The 23,812-nt window shown below is 39.0% G+C and overlaps 1 protein-coding gene across 1 annotated transcript in view; it reads left to right on the forward strand.

Annotated features, from left to right (window-relative positions):
• Positions 1-23,812, forward strand: part of LOC126278621 (cohesin subunit SA-2-like) — a 379,668-nt gene that overhangs the window by 67,593 nt on the left and 288,263 nt on the right. The window lies entirely within an intron of this gene.

Raw genomic sequence — 23,812 nt, forward strand, 5'->3', positions numbered from 1 at the left:
TAGCCTAACATATTTATTATTTATTACACAGAGCGGTTTTTGGCTATTGTGCCATCATTAGGTACAAAGACACGTATGCGGGCAGTGAAGTCTTGTTGGATCATAGATTTTAAACTAGTGTATCAACAGAGTATCTCTGTTTCCAGAGGTGAAAAATGTTAATGTTAGATATAGGAATAAAATAAAAGGGACTATTTCAGTGTAAATGCAATGTAAGATTATTTAACTAAGATAAAATATGTGACACAGTAACTAATGGGCTATATACAAATTACAACAGTTGTTCATAGAAGAAAATAAATTGAGCCATAAACTTAGTTGGGATGCTTGAAAGTTGTGGCTGAACAAAATAACCTCATCCCTTTAAAAGGTCTTAAATTACAAACAGATAAGAAGTACTAGTGAGAGTAAGCAGATAAGTGATACAGCAGTGATTATACAAAGTAATTTTTTTAACACAACAGGAGAAATTGTAGCAACTGCAATAAAGGCATGTGAGTAAGAGAGGTAATTTACAATATGACCATGGTGAGATTATGAGCAGTATCTGCATTTAGAAGTGGCTAGTCAGGGAACTGTATGTTGCCATTTATTACTAAGCTTGGGCTGATGGACAGATGTTTATTAATTTCCATTATTCCAGGATAGCTCCTCTTCCTTCCCTTATGGATGTGACATAATACTTCATGTTTCACCTTCTAGCTATCGCATTATTTAAGCAGGTGGTCAGCAAAAGTAGCGTCTCCTTTTCTAAGTTTCCGGGCTTCTGTGATGTTCCTTCAAGTGATGTATACTACCAGACAACTCCAAAAATTCAAGAAGCAACTAAATTCTAAACACAACAGTATAAAATTCGTAATGGAATTTGGGGGCAGCTGCATGCATGTTTATACAATAATTTGTGATAATGAATTTCATCAGCTCTTAAAAAATCACAGATGTGTAACAGCAAGTACTCATCAAAAAATTGATATTGTATTTAGGTAAAAGTTAATTGAGCTGTTTTCTGACATTCATGTGTTCAAAACACTTTTTCTAGAGATCATCCTCTGTACTCACCCAGAAAATAACAATTACTGATGAACATGTTGAATTAAACCAAAAACATCACAGCAACTAAGTGGCTAAACCATAAGCATAAATGTAGATGTTTGCTTAATGACATACTTTGTCACCATTGCTGTTAGTGTTTAATGATTTTCTTATGAGCCACGCTTCAAATGTTCACCACCGCTAAAGTGTTCTGACTGTATACACACTTTCAAGATTCATAGGCCTACCAATTCTCAATACCCAGTGACGCATAAGCGTGCTGCATCATTCAGTGATACATCACCTATTATCTATCCCTCAGCCAAGCTTTAAATACACCATGTTTGAGAGAGCAATTAAAAAATAACACCATGTGGGAATGAACGGATCAGTGTCAAGCAGGATTCGATAGGATCAAACAACAACTAAATAACAGTCAACTACTCGACAGACCTGACCTTTCACTAGCATTTTGCCTAATGACAGATAGTCCAGATTACGGATTGGGTGTACGTTTGTTTCAACTGAAGGAAATTGATGGAAAATAGAACATCTTTCTATCAGTTGTGCCAGCCGAGGTTTGCAGAAACATGAATGTAATTACACAGTCACTGAGATGGAACTACTTGCCATTGTATGGGGTTTCACTAAAAACAGGAACTATCTAGCAGGCCATAAAGTCATAGTTTTCACAGATCACGAAGCTCTATGTTATATACAAGACTGTAAATTTTTCAATAGTAGATTAACCAGGTGGGCCATATTTTTACAACAATTATTTGACTATAGCATTCAGTATATAAAAGGGGATCAGAATGTAATTGCTGATGCTTTGTCTAGATTACCTGTGGGGGGGGGGGGGGGGTCATGAAGAACTATTGGATAACAAAGTGTTTAAAATAATGTACATGAGAGGGATTAAGGGTGAAAAGGGTTATGAACAGGTTGGCATGTATTATCAAAACTTTAAAGGTATTTTATTCAGGAGACATAACACTGACTCTGACATCTGGAAGGTTTGTTGGCCTATACAATGTGTTGACATTTTAATTAAGTACACACATGAGAGCTATGGACTTTGTGGAATCATGAAATTCACTGACAAACTTAAGGAAAATGTCTATTTTAATAATATGTTTAGAAGAGTAAGACAGGTTATACAAAAATGTGATCGGTGTCAAAGAGTAAAAGTCACAAATCAGAAATACCAAGGTTATTTACAAAGTATTGTGCCAAAAGGCAAATGGGAACTGATAGGAATTGATTTGTTTGGTCAATTGCCAAGAACTAAAGAGGGTTATACATATTTGTTTGTAGTTGTTGACTTATTCACTAAACTAGTAAAATTGTATCCACTAAAGAAGGCAACAAGCAGGAAAATTTTAAACTGTTTCTGTAATGATTACTTCACGCAGATTGAAAAACCAAAAGCCATACTTTCAGACAATGGGAGCCAATTTACATCTAATGGTTGGAAAGATTTCATGAAAGATGAAGACATTAAGCACGTCCTTATTTCCGTGTATTCTTCGTCTTGTAACCCAACTGAGTGCTATATGCGTGAAATAGGCAGGCTTTGTAGAAATTACTGCTCTAAGGATCATACAAATTGGTCAAGTTACATTTATGATTTTGAAGATGTTTTGACACCTTACAACATACAACAACTGTCTTTACACCTTATGAATTCCATTTTAACAGACACCCACAATAAATCTTGTATGAATTACTCAATTTCCCTGTCTGTAATGACTTAACACCGGACGGGAGAGTGGAAATAGTGAAGAAAAAATCTGAAACACACTGTGCAAGAGAAAGCTTAAACATGATTAAAAAGCAAAGTTTACACAGTACAATGTAGGTGATTTACTCTTAACCAAAAGTTATGAGAAATCCAAGGCAATCAATAGAGAGATCAACAAATTTTTCGATATTTACATTGGTCCATTTGAAGTTTATGAGAAAAACATCCAAACGCCTACCGACTTATCTATCCCAAATCAAAAAAGCTATTTGGTTTAAGAAATGTCACTCAGTTGAACCTCCCCCCATGAACCATGGACCTTGCCGTTGGTGGGGAGGCTTGCGTGCCTCAGAGATACAGATAGCCGTACCGTAGGTACAACCACAACAAAGGGGTATCTGTTGAGAGGCCAGACAAACGTGTGATTCCTGAAGAGGGGCAGCAGCCTTTTCAGTAGTTGCAGGGGCAACAGTCTGGATGATTGACTGATCTGGCCTTGCAACACTAACCAAAACGGCCTTGCTGTGCTGGTACTGCGAACGGCTGAAAGCAAGGGGAAACTACAGCCGTAATTTTTCCCAAGGACATGCAGCTTTACTGTATGATTAAATGATGATGATGTCCTCTTGGGTAAAATATTCCAGAGGTAAAATAGTCCACCATTTGGACTTCCGGGTGGAGACTACTCAGGAGGACATCGTTATCAGGAGAAAGAAAACTGGCGTTCTACGGATCGGAGCGTGGAATGTCAGATCCCTTAATCAGACAGGTAGGTTAGAAAATTTAAAAAGGGAAATGGGTAGGTTAAAGTTAGATATAGTGAGAATTAGTGAAGTTCGGTGGCAGGAAGAGCAAGGCTTTTGGTCAGGTGAATACAGGGTTATAAATAAAAGATCAAGTAGAGGTAATACAGGAGTAGGTTTAATAATGAATAGGAAAATAGGAGTGCGGGTAAGCTACTACAGACAGCATAGTGAACGCATTACTGTGGCTAAGATAGACACGAAGCCCATACCTACTACAGTAGTATAAGTTTATATGCCAACTAGCTCTGCAGATGATGAAGAAATTGATGAAATGTTTGATGAGATAAAAGAAATTATTCAGGTAGTGAAGGGAGATGAAAATTTAATAGTCATGGGTGACTGGAATTCGAGAGTGGGAAAAGGGAGAGAAGGAAACATAGTAGGTGAATATGGATTGGGGTTAAGAAATAAAAGAGGAAGCCGCCTGGTAGAATTTTGTACAGAGCACAACTTAATCATAGCTAACACTTATTTCAAGAATCATAAAAGAAGGCTGTATACATGGAAGAACCCTGGAGATACTAAAAGGTATCAGATAGATTATATAATGGTAACACAGAGATTTTGGAACCAGGTTTTAAATTGTAAGACATTTCCAGGGGTAGATGTGGACTCTGACCACAATCTATTGTTTATGACCTGTAGGTTAAAACTGAAGAAACTGCAAAAAGGTGGGAATTTAAGGAGATCGCACGTGGATAAACTGAAAGAACCAGAGGTTGTACAGAGTTTCAGGGAGAGCATAAGGGAACAATTGACAGGAATGGGGAAAAGAATTACAGTAGAAGAAGAATGGGTAGCTTTGAGGGATGAAGTAGTGAAGGCAGCAGATGATCAAGTAGGTAAAAAGATGAGTGCTAGTAGAAATCCTTGGATAACAGAAGAAATATTGAATTTAATTGATGAAAGGAGAAAGTATAAAAATGCAGTAAATGAAGCAGGCGAAAAGGAATACAAGCGTCTCAAAAATGAGAGTGACATGAAGTGCAAAATGGCTAAGCAGGGATGGCTAGAGGACAAATGTAAGGATGTAGAGGCTTATCTCACTAGGGGCAAGATAGATACTGCCTACAGGAAAATTAGAGAGACGACCTTTCGAGAAAAGAGAGCCACTCGTATGAATATCAAGAGCTTTGATGGAAACCCAGTTCTAAGCAAAGAATGGAAAGCAGAAAGGTGGAATGAGTATATAGAGGGTCTATACAAGGGCGATGTACTTGAGGACAACATCATAGAAATTGAAGAGGATGTAGATGAAAATGAAATGGGAGATACAATACTGCATGAAAATTTTGACAGAGCACTGAAAGACCTGAGTCGAAACAAGGCTCTGGAAGTAGACAACATTCCATTAGAACTACTGACGGCCTTGAGAGACCCAGTCCTGACAAAACTCTACCATCTGGTGAGCAAGATGTATGAGACAGACGAAATACCCTCAGACTTCAAGAAAAATATAATAATTCCAATCCCAAAAAGAGCAGGTGTTGACAGATGTGAAAATTGCCGAACTATCAGTTTAATAAGTCACAGCTGCAAAATACTAACGCGAATTCTTTACAGACGAATGGAAAAACTGGTAGAAGCCGACCTTGGTGAAGATCAGTTTGGATTCCGTAGAAATGTTGGAACACGTGAGGCAGTATTGACCTTACGACTTATCTTAGAAGAAAGATTAAGGAAAGGCAAACCTATGTTTCTAGCATTTGTAGACTTAGAGAAATCTTTTGACAATGTTGCCTGGAATACTCTCTTTCAAATTCTAAAGGTGGCAGGGGTAAAATACAGGGAGCGAAAGGCTATTTACAATTTGTACAGAAACCAGATGGCAGTTATAAGAGTCGAGGGTCACAAAAGGGAACCAGTGGTTAGGAAGGGAGTGAGACAGGGTTGTAGCCAATCCTCAACGTTATTCAATCTGTATATTGGGCAAGCAGTAAAGGAAACAAAAGAAAAATTCAGAGTAGGTATTAAAATCCATGGAGAGGAAATAAAAACTTTGAGGTTTGCCGATGACATTGTAATTCTGTCAGAGACAGCAAAGGACTTGGAAGAGCTGTTGAACGGAATGGACAGTGTCTTGAATGGAGGATATAAGATGAACATCGACAAAAGCAAAACAAGGATAATGGAATGTAGTCAAATTAACTCGGGTGATGCTGAGGGAATTAGATTAGGAAATGAGACATTTAAAGTAGTAAAGGAGTTTTGCTATTTGGGGAGCAAAATAACTGATGATGGTCGAAGTAGAGAGGCTATAAAACTCAGACTGGCAATGGCAGAGAAAGTGCTTCTGAAGAAGGAAATTTGTTAACATTGAATCTAAAGTGTCCAGAAATCGTTTCTGAAAGTATTTATATGGAGTGTAGCCATGTACTGAAATGAAACATGGACGATAAATAGTTTAGACAAGAAGAGAATAGAAGCTTTCAAAATGTGATGCTACAGAAGAATGGTGAAATTAGATGGGTAGATCACATAACTAATGAGGAGGTATTGAATAGAATTGGGGAGAAGGAGTTTGTGGCACAACTTGACAAGAAGAAGGGACTGCTTGGTAGAACACGTTCTGAGGCATCAGGGAATCACAAATTTAGCATTGGAGGGCAGTGTGGAGGGTAAAAATCGTAGAGGGAGACCAAGAGATGAATACACAGATTCAGAAGGATGTAGGTTGCAGTAAGTACTAGGAGATGAGGAAGCTTGCACAGGATAGGAGATGAAGAAGCTTGCACAGGATAGAGTAGCATGGAGAGCTGCATCAAACCAGTCTCAGGACTGAAGACCACAACAACAACAACATGAGTGAAGACAATTTCCTAATGGAATTAAATACAATCAAACAAATAGCTTCAAACAATGGCTACGTTGGTGGACACCATAATGCACAGAAAGCAGAAACAACAGACATACTTTCTTCTTTGCCCTGTTCTCAACCTACCACCCAAAGAACACAATAAATGGTGCAAAATTCCATATTTAGGAAAAGTCTCACTGGATGTAACCAGGAAGCTTAAATCCAGGAACCCAAGAAGATCATTTTATGTGTGTTATACTGTAGGTCACTTTTTGCCCAGTGGTAAAGATAGCACTCCAACTTTGGAAAAGAGTGGAATACATAATATCACTTGTGGCAAATTCTAAATAGATAAATCTGAAGTTGGAAACTGAGAAAAGGAGGTTCTGTTTTCGCATACCACTTGCTTAAAGAAGGCCATAACTATAATGCAAAACATGAAGTATTACGTCACATCTGTAAGGGAACAAAGATGAGCTATCTTGAAATATGGCGATCAACCCAAGCTTAGTACTGAATGGCCAGACACAGTTCCCTTACTTGCCATTTCTAACTTCAGATATTACTCATAATTCCACCAAGGCTGTGTTGTAGATTATCCCTCTTACTCTCATGCTCCTTTTTTCTTTGCTTCAGTTACTATAATATCTCAGTGTGTTACAAAATTTTACTTTGTACAGTCACAGGTGGTTCACTTACCTACTTAATCTCACTTGTACAGTGAAATCACTATTTTATGTTTTTGTTCTGTTCAGACTTAAAATACTCAAAAGTGAGGAAAATGCATACTCAAGGAAAATGTTAAAACCCCTCAAAAATATGAGCAAAAACACACGTGATTGGCATATATGATTAAAAATTTGCAATCCTCTCCAATAGTTTGTATAGAATCTCTGTGAGGGAAATTAAATGTACAATACAGTGTTTATAATATAATTTGTGATAATGAATTTCATCAGTTCTTAAAAAATTACAGATGTGTAGCAGCAAGTACTCATCAAAAAATTGAAATTGTATTTAGGTAAAAGTTAATTGAGCTGTTTTTTGACATTCATATGTTCAAGACACGTTTTCTGTAGATCATCCTCTGTATTCAACCAGAAAATAACAATAATTGATGAATATGTTGAATTAAACCAAAAACATCACAGCAGATACGTGGTTAAACCATAAGCATAAATGTGGATGTTTGCTTAATAACATACTTTGTCACCATTGCTGTTAGTGTTTAATGATTTTCTTATGAGCCGCACTTCAGATGTTCACCACCATTAAAGTGTTCTTTTAGGCTTGATGAGAGAAACAGGCATGTGAAAAAATAAGTTTGCTTCCCTAATTGGTGTTAAAAGCTGATTAGAAACTGGCTCAGTAAATTTGTATATTCTGTGTAAAATGTAAATTAGAAACAAAGCTCAGGTGCTACAGTATCGCTTCAAGCCCTCTGTCACTGCTGCCAATCTTTGTGATCTACAGAGTGTGATATGTGTGTGGTGCAGAGTATATACAAGAGTAGTGTATGTAGTTGTTGTCATTGTATCATGTCAGATTTGAACAAGGAAGTCTTTAAAATGTGCTATCGCAAAACCCTTGTTCTATTTCTGTGGGACATCTGTCATAGCACATCATCTGCATGAAAATATATTTTCAGTACTGCACAAAATGCTTTCATACTACTTGCACACCTGTCAGTGAAGGCCGCTCCCTTCCACATGTCCAGTAGACAAGCTGATTTTGCGTGTGTTAGTTTGGTGTGGTGGCTGCACTGGCTACTAGACGACTTAATAAGTAGCCAACCAATAGGAGTTCACTAGTCAGAAATGAGCCAAGTTTCCTTGATTACAACCAAACATATTTTTCGAGATTCAGTGTTTGAATTTAAAAGGTTGACAGTTGATATCGTTGCTGAATACAGCATATCTGAAATACAAGCAAAAAGTTGAGACTGAGTTATAAGTGGCACAAGAAAAGATGATGGCTGAGCCACTTCGTCACATTTTGTCTCGGTCTGGAACACTTCTCATGGACTGTCTTGTTTTTTCGTTACCACTGCAACCTAGCACTAGTTGTATCATAATTGCACAGTGCAGCTAAATGTTGCAAGTTCTGTTGGCAACACTAATCATGGATTATGTCAGCTTTTCCTCTTAACATCTCCCCTCTCCACAATGGCCTAAAATATTCCCTTAACTCTGCCACCACCCATGGTGCGAACCATCTCTCTCATTCAGTCACATCAAATATAATTAGGAAGAAAACGAATCGAAGTCAAGTGAGACATGAGTAAGAATCTAGGCTCGAGGTAAACCTTAACAGGAAGAAGTGTTGATCTTACAGGTTTTTCACAGGGGATACTAATTTTTGGCGTAGAATTGCGAAAAATGTAAATTGGATAATGTAAAATTGAAGTTCCACTGTATATTTTATGTGTTTGTAATTTAGTACCTATTAAAGACAAGATCATTTTGTTCAGCCACAGCTGTGGAGCATGTCACCAAAGTTTATTGTTCAGTTTGTTTCCTTTTATGAACAAAGTATTCTAACTTGTATGCAGTTCATTAGTTAGTGTGTCACATATTTTGCCTTAATTAAATAATCTTACATAGCATTTACACTGATGTAAGTTAAAGGGGTCACTGCTGTCAACTGCAGCAGGGAATTATGTGGAATCAGCGGCGACGAGTGAAAATGTGTACTGGATCAGGATTCAAACTCTGGATGTCCTGCTTACTAGTCAGGTGCGTTAACCACTGCACCATGTGGATCGCAGCATTATCGCAACTGTGCGGACTATCTCGGGTTGCCTCACGGCTGATCCACATTCCCACTGAGTGCCACCTATCCACAGTCCGTCAAGCTAGGTGAATCAGTTATATGAATGCATGTTGTCTGTTCTTTCACAGACATTTTCGAATGAATAGGCACCATGCAGAATCCGCAGCTGTGAAACATTATATGTAAGTTGAAGGGGCTCACTGCTGTCAGTTGCAGCGGGGTATTACGCAGAATCAGCAGCGATGAGTGAAAATGCGTACCGTTTTGGAAATTGAACCCGGTATTTCCTGCTTACTATGCAGGTGCGTTAACAAGTACCCCATCTGGGATACTGCATTATTGCAACTGTGTGGTCTATCTCTGCATGCCTCATGACTGATCCACATTCCACTGAGCGCCACCTATCCACAGCCCTTGTCCATTTTACTCCCGTTCACTACTCTTGAGATTCCGACAGGAGATGGATCATATTTGTGCATCCACACTGAAGAAGGTGGATCCATTGCCCTGTTAGGCATGTCAATTACATGAACACGTGGTGTCTGTTCTTTCAGACATGTCTCAAGAGCAGCGAATTGGAGTAAAATGGAGAGGAACTGCGGATAGGTGGCACTCAGTGGGAATATGGATTGGTCATGAGGCGTGCCAAGATAAGCAATAACGCTGTGTCCCGGATGGTGCTGTGGTTAACACACCTGCCTAGTAAGCAGGAGATCCAGGTTCGAATCATGGCGCGGTACACAGTTTTACTCACCGCTGCTGATTCTGTGTAATGTCCTGCTGCAGCTGACAGCAATGATCCCCTTCGATTTACATATACATTTACACTAAAATAATCCCTTTTGTTTTATTCCTAAATCTAACAGTAACATTTTAGATCTCTGGAAATGCAGATTCTCTGTAGATACACTAGTTTACAATCTCTGGTCAGCAAAATTCATTGCACCACATATTTTTCTTTGTAGCTGGTGATTGCATAACAGCAGAAACCCGGTTTGTGAAATAAATAATAAATATTGTAGAATATTACACCAGTGTAGTGTGTATTTTTGTTAATAATTGCTGCTGTCAGCTTATTTGTGTTCTTACAATGACTGTTATCATTCCAGAGCACTAATTATCCACATTCTTTTTTTAAGGTAGATCGGTATTGTCACATGCATTCACTATGATATATTAGAAGCTGAGTTATTGCTGCTGACGTTATAGTATTAAACTCATGGAGGGATATTTTCCTCCTGCAGAACAGCCTGTCACGCCTCATACAAAACCAATTACCCGAGATCAGTCATCAAAGAAGGATGATCCAGCTACTCTGACACATAAAAGTATAATACATACTACCTCGAAGTGAAGGCAGACAACACCCAGAATTGTAAAAACATTTTTCACATTCATCTCATTATTACTTAAAATAGACAGCAGGTTATGATTGAGGCCAGCTGCTGCCCTCACATCAGAATGTTAAATGCAATCAATTAAAATAGGGCACATTTAAATTGATGTCACACAAGTACTACAATCCTATGGGTTCTCTACCTGAATACCTCTGTATTGATGTGATGTCTGTGGCAGCTTTCTAAATTGCTTCAATTGTTATAACTTATTGAGATATAGCTGTTCTTCTAAACTGACAGTATAATATTTCTGCCTGTATAGCCATCATATTCAGATGCAAGAAGCTCTTCTTAGAGTAGTTGGGATGGCAGCAATGGGAAGATGATGTAATGTGGTGTGAGGTACCAGTAATAGATGGTTTACTCAATACACATATCATGAGAAAGAATGCCTAAATTGTGATCCTTCTCCACGATTCATCCCCGTGTTCACAAGTAGTGTTCCAGAAAGATAAATTTCCTTTATTAATGTTAGATAAACTAAACAGCAAATTCACTTTCATTTCATATAAAAGTATCTCTCAATAGCAGGATATCATCAATTATATCAAAAGTTTTAATTACCAGCAGAATAATAAACGGTTTCTGAATGAAAAGGCACATAGAGCACCGCCAAGATCTTCAGTTCATGCCTAACTTGGATGGTGGACAAGATGGTTTGGCTGTCAGGTCAGAGCTCAATCGGCACTCTCAGAGAACATATCGTCTAAACCAATCAGTTCAAAATTTAATAATGTTTTCCTCGAGAACAGTTTATTATAGCCTCAAGATATTGGATTCACAACCTACATCGTGTTTTCTGCACCGTGCATGACAACTATAAAAGACTGCAGTTTGGTGGACTTTGAACTTCTGCATTCCACTCGGGGTGGCGGAAGCAAAGGCGTGCCACAGGTTCTGGAAATTAGGGAATATCGGGGAATTTCAAACATATCAGAGAAATGCCATGGAAATTTGAAAAAAAAAATACTGGAAAAATCTCATTTTTGCCTCAGTAGATGAAATTGTTTGTTTATTGAGATGTCATTGATTGTCGCTGGCTGTGTGCAACTGAGTACATGCGCCACTTTCCTGCTCCCTCATTACAATCGCTTTTTCCCTTCCTAGCACTCCCCTCAGCTTGCAGTCAGTGTTGCCACCACTTCTTGCCGCTAACCTAGCAGCTGCTGGTGAGAGGCAGGGAGGCATGAGGAGTAGTTTGTTTGGATTTGATTCTCAGAGGCTGTAGATGCAGTGACCAGAGATGGTGATCATGTTTGCGTGAGTTCTGTCTGAGTGATTGTATGAATGTGTGTGTGCTCTCATTTTCTGGCAAAAGCTGTGGGTGAAAACTTAGTTGTGAGAGTGTGATTGTGTTTTTATGTGCCTATCTGTGGCTCAGCAATCATCTTTACAGTGAGTTGCTATCCATCCTTGGTATCATTGATTCTCAGATTTGAACAAGTTATCTGTTGCATGGATTGATCACCATGATCTCATTTCCCATCAACATGCTGTCTGTGGTTCATGAATAGCTGGCCACAAGAGTGGATTTCCATGACAGGCCAAAACCGCAGGCCATTTCTACAGGTAGCATTAATGGATTGGGCCTGCTGATCAGATGCCATTCAGTTCCCAGTAATGTGTAGGTCCTGCTCGTCGGATCCAGTCTTACTGATCTCCCCACAGGCCGGGTCTGTTTGTGTGTGGCATAATGCTGTGGACTTTCATGGTTTATCCATGAACCCAGGACTGTGGTGCTACTGAGCAGTCCAGAAACCATGGGCTTTGGACTCCAGGAAATGTGACTGTTTCACTGCAAGTGCATTGTACAGTGTGGCGTCGTGTAGACATTTTATTTGTTCTAGAACATTTTGGCACTTAAAAAGAGGGTCAGTCACTGGCGGTTTGTACGCTGTATACTCATATATTCCTCAAAACAGATGTAACACAATGGGTAATACCAGAAATAACAAAAATAGTAGAATCAACATTTTATTGGCAATCACCTACAGCAATGGTTTACACAATTCTTCCTCGCCTTACACATGTTTTTCAAGTGGCCTACTTTTTTCTGAGGTTATTTCTAAAATCACTGGTATTTTAATATCTGTCTTGCAATTCCAAGGAAGTGTGTATTTTTGTCATCAAATGTGTTTCGTTTTATTGAAATAAAATAACATCAGTGATATTAATGAAATTCTTACACCATTTGGCTTGCTTTCTCCATCTAAAACAGTTTATTACAAAAGATGCTAGTACTTAAGATTTTTGCTCATACCAGGAAATGCCATCTGCTTGCAATTATTTTTTTAAATATTTTTTATAGATATTTCCTTGTTTGCACTATTGTTTCTTGTGCTGTAGCTGCAAAGCCACATTGTCAACTAATGTCTTAACTTACCCTTGAGATCTCAAAATTTGTCAAGGAAAATCTAAAACTTGTCTGCAAAACAGGGAATTTCACTTGGGGAAACTTGTGGTAAGCTATCAGACAAACTAGCCAAAACACTGAAATCCCAAAACTATACATCATTTTATGTAAGTGGCACTACAGGTAATCTCCTATTCACAAGCAAGGACATAACAGATAAAGTAATTAACAGTAGTGTTTACAAAATAAACTTCACTGATGCAATAATTTGTACATGGGTCAAACAGGCCAGGCCATATCAACAAGGCTGACTGAACATGAACACAGCTGGAGTTTAAATAAATCAAACTCCACCTTTGCTGAACATGTTCTCAAAGAAGAACACTAATATCCAACACACACAGAAATGCTACATATGGAAAACAAAGGCAGAAAGGCAGAAAACTCGGCCTACTAGAAGCACTTGAAATTACAAACACTGAGCCCTAAATCCCCAGCTGATTCTAAATGACCAGTTGCAACTGAGCACATCACCACTCTTAAACTTTGCACAATACAGTAAACCTGCTACGGAGTACAAAGTGTCCTAACAGTAAACAAATTCACACCACAGTATAATGTAATATCCCTTGTGTGTTTACTAACTGTAACTCAACTGTAACAATGTAATATTTGGTATTTATTAATGCATAGTTTTTCTAATAACCAAATGTAACCCCCAAGGAAAACATCACTGTTGTACAACCAACAATTAGCGTCCAGCGCAACTGTTCACAACAAATACCAAAAAATTGTAATTTGCAATAATGTGTATTCTAAATAATTCTAATTGTTTCATACATGGTACTGACAAACCATAAAATGTGATTTATTATGTTAAAGAACAGTTTTACAGAACAAAAAGTCAAAAGACCCATTTGACAATTTCAAAGACAATACCACAACTAAAGATCATATGTAAGTGCGTTGTATCTTAGTCCAGAATGTTTGGTTCGTAAGAACACAAGCTCCTTGTAAACAATAGCCAGTAGTTATCTGAAGATGGCCTAATAAGCCGAAAACTAGTTAATACAAATAAAAATCAGTAGAACAAAAAACTGCTTAAGTGTTATTCAACCCTCAATATGGGAATTTTCTATCAAGAAGTGAAGGAAGAATCCATAAATAAGATACTTAATTTTCTTTTCCTGCTGTTAGTTCTCCCCCCTCTTTCATTCAGAACTATATCTGCCTTCTTTAACTTTCTTCACTGTCAAGATTAAGATGAGAAAATTTCATTACATTGAATGCGTTGACAAAGAAACAAGCTATGACAAAAACAAAGTAAGCAGCAGAATAAACATCTGTACAGCGTGGATAGAAAACAGACATTTGATGGAATATATGTGGACAGGACAGAATATATGAAGTATAGTAGCAAGAGAATGCAGTATATAGTGAACAACAAGACACCAGTGCCATATTAATGCACGCAACAAGAAAACATGTTATTGTGCATGTAGTGGGACAATTTTTAAATGTTTACAACAACTATACACAAACTTGTATGTTTTAAAAATATTTTAAAAATAGGAAAGAAGATGAAGGCTATTACATATAACACAGATAAAATAATGCTCAAAAGCAAGCTGAAGGCTGCAAAGAAGAGGATGATGCTAAACTGGGTAAGTGAGTATGACAATGTACAATAGACAAAATTCTGGTGGGGAAAACTAGGGAAATAACTAAGAGGTAAATTGAGAGTTATAAATTGGGCGACAGAGAAATTGGCCAGTTATTTGTATAAAGAGAGAAAAAGAGAGGTCTGATTATGACATGACAGGAGAGTAGGCCAATTATTTATGAAGAGCGATCAAGGAAAAGCAAAAGGCACTGTGTAAGTTGGCAATTAAGTAGTATTTATGGGTGGTTTCCATCAACTATTTTTATGAAGTACAAGGGGATAGATATATTGTCTACATAAGACACAACACTGACATGGAAAGCTCATAAGAGACATAAATGTAGTAAGTAAGTTTTAAATAGAAGACCACGTAATATGAAGTATAGAGAGTAATGGCAGACACTGGTTTTAAATATGAAAGGAATGTGGAGTAAAGGTCTAGTAAGAATAAGATAATTAGCCCGTATGTATTATAAAGTCACATAATGCTTGTATATGAAAGTCAGTTGAAAATACACTGTCATTACATGAATACAGTTCCACAAGTACAGTCTGTAGCAGCATGACACTCAAATGTGGAAGGAATGATACCCCATACTGTGGAATGAAGCAATGATTGGTTAAATGAGTGTTTGTGCATTATGCTTGAAGGAAGATTCTACAAGGTCCTCCACTGTATCTGAATAGCAATTGTAAGCTTCTGTATATGAGATTTAAAGAGCATAGCAGGAGACACTGGGTAGCGGCTTGAGTCATTAATAAAGTGGGTCAGTAGTAACAGATAGTGGGAGCAAGTGCAGAGCTCTTAAGAATGTGGAGGGCAAAGTCCCAGTTGTGTGTAAACAGTGGCTATAGATGTGATCAAAACAAAAACAATGGTAACCACTTCATGACAGGATGTAAACAGTGGCATTGTTCATAAAGAGCCAAAACAAAACATTATGTATTATGAATGAAAATATGTTAATTTAAAATTAGTTTAAACTTACCAGGAAACTAACGTAAGGCATTTTGTACTGTTACATGGATTTGTACTGGAACTGTACACTGAGGTTGAAGTCGGAGAATGGACTAACAGTTGTTGATCTCAACACCAGCTGAGAAAATCTGGAGTTTCACAATACAAGATCACATCATGGAAAACAGAATCACCAATATGGGTTGCTGTTGTAAGCTGCTTGCATATGTTCTGGTAATAGGTGTGAGTGTGATGATCTTCTGTCTCCACATGTTTATGAAATGTGTAGGTGTTGTGTTTGTTTTAGTTGCAATGACATGAAGTGGACTTCTTTATGAAACAGTTAAATTGTAAATAGGTGCAGAATAGCATGGTGCTGGAATAATAGTGAGGAAAAGTGTAAAGAATGGCATGATGAAGGCATCTAATGAAGCAAATGTTTCATTGAATTGAAAGGACAGCAAGCACCGATAGTAGTTGTATAGCTGTGTAAATTCTTCATGTAAATATTTTGTTGAATCTAAAGGGATGAAATGTGCCAATAGTAATGGTATAGCAATTTTGTTGAATTTAATGGGTGGCAATGTGCCGATACTAGCTTAATAGGAGTATAAAATTTTGTGACTGAAACTTGGCTAGCAGAAATGATAGATTGTAAATTAACAAAAAGACTACCAACAACATAAAGGTGCAGAATAATGGTGCTTTGAAGATCTTTGCTATTAAAAGAATAACGTAACTAAAATAAAAGTGTAACTAATCATTAATGATTTTGAGATGTAAGGTTATACTTCAATTTATTGAGCGTAACAATTAGTTTTTTCAAATCACATAGTAATTGAATCTATGGTTATCTAAATTAATCAATAATTTGAGAATAAAAAAATATAAAGCATATTCGAGTTTTCAAAAAGAATAATGAATAACAAGTGTAGTGAAATGGTGTGGCTCTTGAAAGATGATAAATGAAAAAAAAAAGTTGTTGTTGTTGTTGTTGTGGTCCTCAGTCCTGAGACTGGTTTGATGCAGCTCTCCATGCTACTCTATCCTGTGCAAGCTTTTTCATCTCCCAGTACTTACTGCAAGCTACATCCTTCTGAATCTGCTTAGTGTATTCATCTCTTGGTCTCCCTCTACGATTTTTACCCTCCATGCTGCCCTCTAATGCTACATTTGTGATCCCTTGGTGCCTCAGAACATGTCCTAACAACCGGTCCCTTCTTTTTGTCAAGTTGTCCCACAAACTCTTCTTCTCCCCAATTCTATTCATTACCTCCTTATTAGTTATGTGATCTACCCATCTAATCTTCAGCATTCTTCTGTAGCACCACATTTTGAAAGCTTCTATTCTCTTCTTGTCCAAACTAGTTATCGCCCATGTTTCACTTCCATACATGGCTACACTCCATACAAATACTTTCAGAAACGACTTCCTGACATTTAAATTTATACTCGATGTTAACAAATTTCTCTTCTTCAGGAACGCATTTCTTGCCATTGCCAGTCTACATTTTATATCCTCTCTACTTCGACCATCATCAGTTATTTTACTCCCTAAATAGCAAAACTCCTTTACTACTTTAAGTGTCTCATTTACTAATCTAATTCCCTCAGCATCACCCGATTTAATTTGACTACATTCCATTATCCTCGTTTTGCTTTTGTTGATGTTCATCTTATATCCTCCTTTTAAGACACTGTCCATTCCGTTCAACTGCTCTTCCAAGTCCTTTGCTGTCTCTGAAACAATTACAATGTCGTCGGCGAACCTCAAAGTTTTTATTTCTTCTCCGTGAATTTTAATACCTACTCCAAATTTTTCTTTTGTTTCCTTTACTGCTTGCTCAATATACAGATTGAATAACATCGGGGAGAGGCTACAACCCTGTCTAACTCCCTTCCCAACCACTGCTTCCCTTTCATGCCCCTCGACTCTTATAACTGCCATCTGGTTTCCGTACAATTTGTAAATAGCCTTTCGCTCCCTTTATTTTACCCCTGCCACATTTAGAATTTGAAAGAGAGTATTCCAGTCAACATTGTCAAAAGTTTTCTCTAAGTCTACAAATGCTAGAAACATAGGTTTGCCTTTTCTTAATCTTTCTTCTAAGATAAGTCGTAAGGTTAGTATTGCCTCACGTGTTCCAACATTTCTGTGGAATCCAAACTGATCTTCCCCAAGGTCCGCTTCTACCAGTTTTTCGATTCGTCTGTAAAGAATTCTCGTTAGTATTTTGCAGCTGTGACTTATGAAACTGATAGTTCGGTAATTTTCACATCTGTCAACACCTGCTTTCTGTGGGATTGGAATTATTATATTCTTCTTGAAGTCTGAGGGTATTTCGTCTGTCTCATAAACCTTGCTCACCAGATGGTAGAGTTTTGTCATGACTGGCTCTCCCAAGGCCGTCAGTAGTGCCAATGGAATGTTGTCTACTCCGGGGGCCTTGTTTTGACTCAGGTCTTTCAGTGCTCTGTCAAACTCTTCCCGCAGTATCGTATCTCCCATTTCATCTTCATCTGCATCCTCTTCCATTTACAGTACATCGCCCTTGTATAAACCTTCTATGTACTCTTTCCACCTTCCCTTCTTTGCTTAGTACTGGGTTTCCATCTGAGCTCTTGATATTCCTACAAGTGGCTCTCTTTTCTCCAAAGGTCTCTTTAATTTTCCTGTAGGCAGTATCTATCTTACTCCTAGTGAGATAAGCCTCTACATCCTTACATTTGTCTACTAGCCATCCCTGCTTAGCCATTTTGCACTTCCTGTCGATGTCATTTTTGAGACGTTTGTATTCCTTTTTGCCTGTTTCATTTACTGCATTTTTATATTTTCTCCTTTCATCAATTAAATTCAATATTTCTTCTGTTACCCATGGATTTCTATTAGCCCTCGTCTTTTTACCTACTTTATTTTCTGCTGTCTTCACTACTTCATCCTTCAGAGCTACCCATAAAAATATTATGAGAAGGTAAGGCTACTCGCCATATAGCGGAGATGCTGAGCCGCAGATAGGCTCAACAAAAAGACTCAGACCATTAAAGCTTTCAGCCAAGGCCTTTGTCAGCAATAGTCTCACATATATATGCACGCGCCCACACACACACACACACACACACACACACACACACACACACACACACACACACACAGACTGCAGTCTCAGGCAACGGAAACCACACTGTGGGCAGCAGCATCAGTGTATGTTAGGAGTGGTGACTGTCTGGGGATAAGGAGGAGGTTGGGGTGAGGATTGGGAGGGATGGTAGGGTAGGGGAAGTGGAATGCTGCAGGTTAGACGGAGGGCAAGCAATAGGTAGTGGTAGTGATGGGGGGGGGGGGGGGGGGGCGGAGGGGGTAGTGGAAAAGGAGAGAAGTAAACAGACTGGGTGTCATGGTGGAATGAGAGCTGTGCAGTGCTGAAATGGGAACAGGGAAGGGGCTGGATGGATGAGGACAATAACTAACGAAGGTTGAGGCCACGAGGGTTAGGGGAACGTAGGATAGATTGCAGGGAAAGTTACCAACTGTGCAATTCAGAAAAGCTGCTGTGAAGCAGTCATTGAAATGGATATAATGTTTGGCAGGGGGCTCAGCAACAGGATTGTCCATTTGTTTCTTGGCCACAGTTGTCGGTGGCCATTCATGCGGATAGACAGCGTGTTGGTTGTCATGCCTACATAGAATGTAGGTGATGTTAGTGACCAGAATGGTGTAGGTGGTGGTGGGAGAATGCATGGGATAGGTCTTGCATCTAGGTCTATTACAGGAGTATGAGCCATGAGGTAAGGGATTGGGAGGAGAGGTTGTGTAAGGATGGACGAATATATTGTGTAGGTTTGGAATACTATTGTGGTAGGGGTGGGAAGGATAGTGGGTAAAACATTTCTCATTTCAGAGCACGACAAGAGATAATCGAAACCCGGGTGGAGAATGTAATTGAGTTGCTCCAGTCCTGGGTGGTACTGAGTTACAAGAGGAATGCTCCTCTGTGGCCAGATGGTGGGATTTTGGGAGGTGGTGGGACACTAGAAAGACATGGCACAAATCTCCCATGCCATCATTCCACCACCACACAGAGTCTTTTTATTCGTCTCCTTTCTCGCTACACCCCCCCCCCCCCCCCCCCACCTCTTCCTCCTCACACTTGCCCACCGTCTAACCTGCAGCACTCCACTGTCCGACACCTTTATCCTACCATCCCTACTCTCCCCGCTCCAGCCTCCTCCTTACCCCACCCAGTCGCCACTCCAATCATGCACTGGTGTTGCTGCTCACAGTGTGGTTTTAGTTCTCTGAGACTGCAGTCGTGTGTTTTAGTTGTGTTTGCGTGTGTGTGTGCGTGTGTGTGTGTGTGTGTGTGTGTGTGTGTGTGTGTGTGTATTGTTGATGAAAGCCTTGGCTGAAAGCTTTGATAGTGAAAGTCATTTTGTTGTGCCTATCAGCAATTCAGCATCTCCTCTATATGGTGAGTAGCAGCTTTCCTTCTCATAATATTGTTACATTCCAACCTGGATTTTCCATTGGTTAAAAGTTATAAAAATTTGAGTGAAAATCTGCTTATTTCCAAAATTGTCTGTTGCCTTTTCAACAAGTTCTATCAACAACTCATATTCATTTGATGGTAGAATGTTCGGCTCTTTGGATACAGTGAATGGGTTGACCACCCATTCGTATTTCTGCAGCTTCTCATCTTCAACTGCTGGGAAATAATGCTCCAACAGTGACATCGAGCTTTGGAGATGTTCCAGGATTTGATGAAACAAATTCTTCCCAAGTGCAAGTGTTTCGTTTTTCAAAAGCTCCTTGAGAAGAGGAAAGCACTCGACCTCCCCGTCCTGGACACTCTCTGCCCCAAAACTGATTTTCCTCTTGAATGCTCGAACTTTGAGGAAGCAGGGAACAATGAGGGCTTCCCATATCTTCACACAGTATTGTGAAAAGTCTTGGCTTCAACGGCCTTGATTTTATGTAGTTAATGATTTGAATGGATTCATCTAAACTTTCTTGAATGAAACAGGCATTTGTTTTGTAGCTAAAGCGTATCTGTGGAGAGCACAATGACTAATGCTGCAGTTCTTGGAATTTTCTTTTATTTTCATTATTGCTCCAACTGTAGAACCCATCATAGCTTTTGCACCATCTGTGCGCACATCTATGCAATTATACCATGAAACTTCGTTAGTCCTTAAAAAATCATCCAATAGACGGAATATTTCAGTACCTGTTGTGTTGGCAGGTAGTGGTCTGCACAATAAACAGGTCCTCCTCAAAACGCCAAGAATATTGATAACGGACAAAAACTAATAAAATCACTAATCCTGCAACATCAGTGGATTCATCTATATGCAGAGAAAATGAATTGCTTTGGATGCGAGAAACAAGAGTGTCTTTCACATCATTTGACATGTCAACATTGCATCTCTTGACAGTATTGTTTGATAATGGCACCGAAGATATCAGCTTTACTACCTTTTCGTCTAGCATGCAAGAAACAATATCATGAACACACGACTTATGAGATTTTCCGCAATGGTATGAGCTTTGCCAGTTTTTGCCACTCGATAACTAACCAAGAAAGAAGTTTTTACGAATTTTCAGTAATTGTTTTTGCATGAGTTTTCATGCAATGCTGAGAAGCAGCTAGTTCAGCACTCTTCCTTTTGCAAAAATCGATGTCTTTAGCCTGGAAATCCGGGTGAGTACCTTCAAAATGACGGCGCAATTTAACTGGAACCATTGAACTGTTCGGAAGGACTTGCGCACAAATTACACACTGAGCTTTACCCTCCTTTGTCTCCATAAAGCCCTTTTCTAAATAGCTTTCGTTGTACTTACGCTTCTTGGTTATTCCACTTCCACGGGATATTGCAACCAATGGAGTACTTGCAGTGTTTTCACATAATTAATCTGGCTGTGGAGCTTCTTGTGATCCTTTGGTCGTCCTTCCTACTGATTCATTTCAACTGGAAACCTCCCTTGTGAAGGCGATGGAGAAACTGCACCCTTCTCCAATGATCCTGACTTCAGCCACCGATCCATGTTAGGATAAACTGGTCAAAAATTGACTTATAGGTAGTGCACTGACAATGCAAGTTTATCATTGAATGATGCCTAGGGCCACATACGTGCCAGCGAACACTGTGATTGGTCGACAAAGCTCGTTCTGCACATGCATAAAGGGTTTCAGCGCATCTAGTGCCATGAGCCTGCGCGCAAACGACCCCCGTATTGTAGCGAAACAGTCTATCAGAGAATCTGCATTCTCCGGCACTCACTTAGGAAATGCAAAGGCTGCTTGGGAATACGACGTGAAGTAAAAGTACACATGTTCTTCACACAAAAAAAATATTGATGAATTTGATTTTCACATTTTTAATCAAAAATTTTACTCATTATTTTACACGATTTGGTGAAAGTTGGCCACGGACCCCCTAGAAACAGCCAGCGGCCCCCTAAGGGGTCGGCAGACCACACATTGGGAAGCCCTGCTGTAAGGGAAGGTCTTACTACCTCTTACATGAGAGAGAATAACAGTTCATATGAACTATTAGCGTAGTGTAGTTGAGTATTATCATGCAGCAACTTATATGTTGTGAGATAAGTGTGGTTGTTCTAGGTGCAATATCTCAACAGTGAGTCACACTACATAGTACCATTCACTGCCTCTTCTCTGCTGAGGAAGTCATATTGGAACACATCCTTTTGGCTCCCAAAGACTGTAGTATTCACTTTCTTAGTACCCAGAAGTACTTCCAATTTATTTTATGTTGAGATGATGTATGTGTTTATAGCATGAATATCTGCTTAAGTTCTTGATTCACCCACATTATCACAACTGTACTTTTTCTTGAAATTTCACCATATGCACATTGCACAAACACATTCTAATGGCTTTGTGATATTTAATGAGTAGAACTGACATCCAGAGTAAACAGTTAGATAATAATTTTGCTTAGACGTGAGAAGGAGACAACCTTGAGTGTAGCATAGTTACCATATTGATCAATATACCAGGGTTGCCACAAGTTCAGGAAATCAGGGGATTTCAAACATATTAGGGAAATTTGAATTTTTTTTCAGTAGCATGAAATTGTTCATTTAATGAGATATCATGCTTTGTCGATGACTGGGCGCAGCTGAGTACATGCGCTGCTTCCCTACGCTCTCATTCTTACTGCTTCTCCCCTTCCCACCCCTCCCTTCAGTTTACAGTCAGTGTTGCCACCACTACTTTCTGCTAGCCTAGTAGTTGCCGATGGAAGGCAGGGGCCATGAGGAGGAGTGGTTTGTTTGGATCTGATTCTCAGAGCTTGTTGACTTAACAGCTGGAGACAACAGTCTTGTATGCATGAGTTCTGTCTGAGTGATTGTGTTAATATGTGTGCGCTCTCATTTTCTGACAAAGGCTATGGCCAAAAATTTAGTGGTGAGAGTGTGATTGTCTTTTCTATGTGCCTGTCTGTGACTCAGCGATCATCTTTATGGTGAGTTGCTATCTATCCACATCAGTGTTGATTCTCAGAGTATTTGTGCAAGTTATCTGTTGCGTGGATGATAATCGCAGTCTCATTTCATCAACATGGTGTCTGTATCACTTGAAAAGCTGGCTGCTTGAGTGAACTTGCACAACTGGGCAAAACCGCAGGCCATTTCTGCGAGTATCTCTAATGGATTGGGCCTGCCGATTTGAAGCCCATAGTTTCCCACTAATGTGCAAGCCCTGCCTGTTGGATCTAGTCTCACTGATTTGCCTGCAGGCTAGGTCTGTCTGTGTGTGTGTCGTAATGCAGCGGATTTTCATGGTTTATCCATGGACCCAGGACTGTGGTGCTTCTCGGCAGGCCAGAGGCCAGGGGTGATGGATTTCAGGAATTTCAAGTGTCTCACCACAATTACATTGTGCAGTGCGGCATTTTGTAGACATTTTATTTATTCTAGTACATTTTGGCACTTTAAAAGTAGTATACATATTAGAAAGTATGGATGATAAGAAGAAGAAGAAAATTGTGACACTCGCTGGCAGTTTGTATGCTATCTACTCATGTATTTTTTTTTTTAAAGAAAAATCATATGATACCTGTAGAATAATAGACATAACGCAGTGGTTAATAGCTGACAATAACGAAAATAGTAGAACCAAGATTTTATTGGCAGTCACCTATAGTGTTGGCTTACACAACTCTTCCCCGTCTTACACATTTCTTTCAAGAGGCCTACTTTATTCTGAGGTTATTTCTAAAAGCAGTGAATGTAATTTAAATCTTGTCTTGCAACTCCAACAAAATG

Source organism: Schistocerca gregaria, chromosome 6 (genome assembly GCF_023897955.1).
Source record: "Schistocerca gregaria isolate iqSchGreg1 chromosome 6, iqSchGreg1.2, whole genome shotgun sequence".
NCBI classification, from domain to species: Eukaryota; Metazoa; Arthropoda; class Insecta; order Orthoptera; family Acrididae; genus Schistocerca; species Schistocerca gregaria.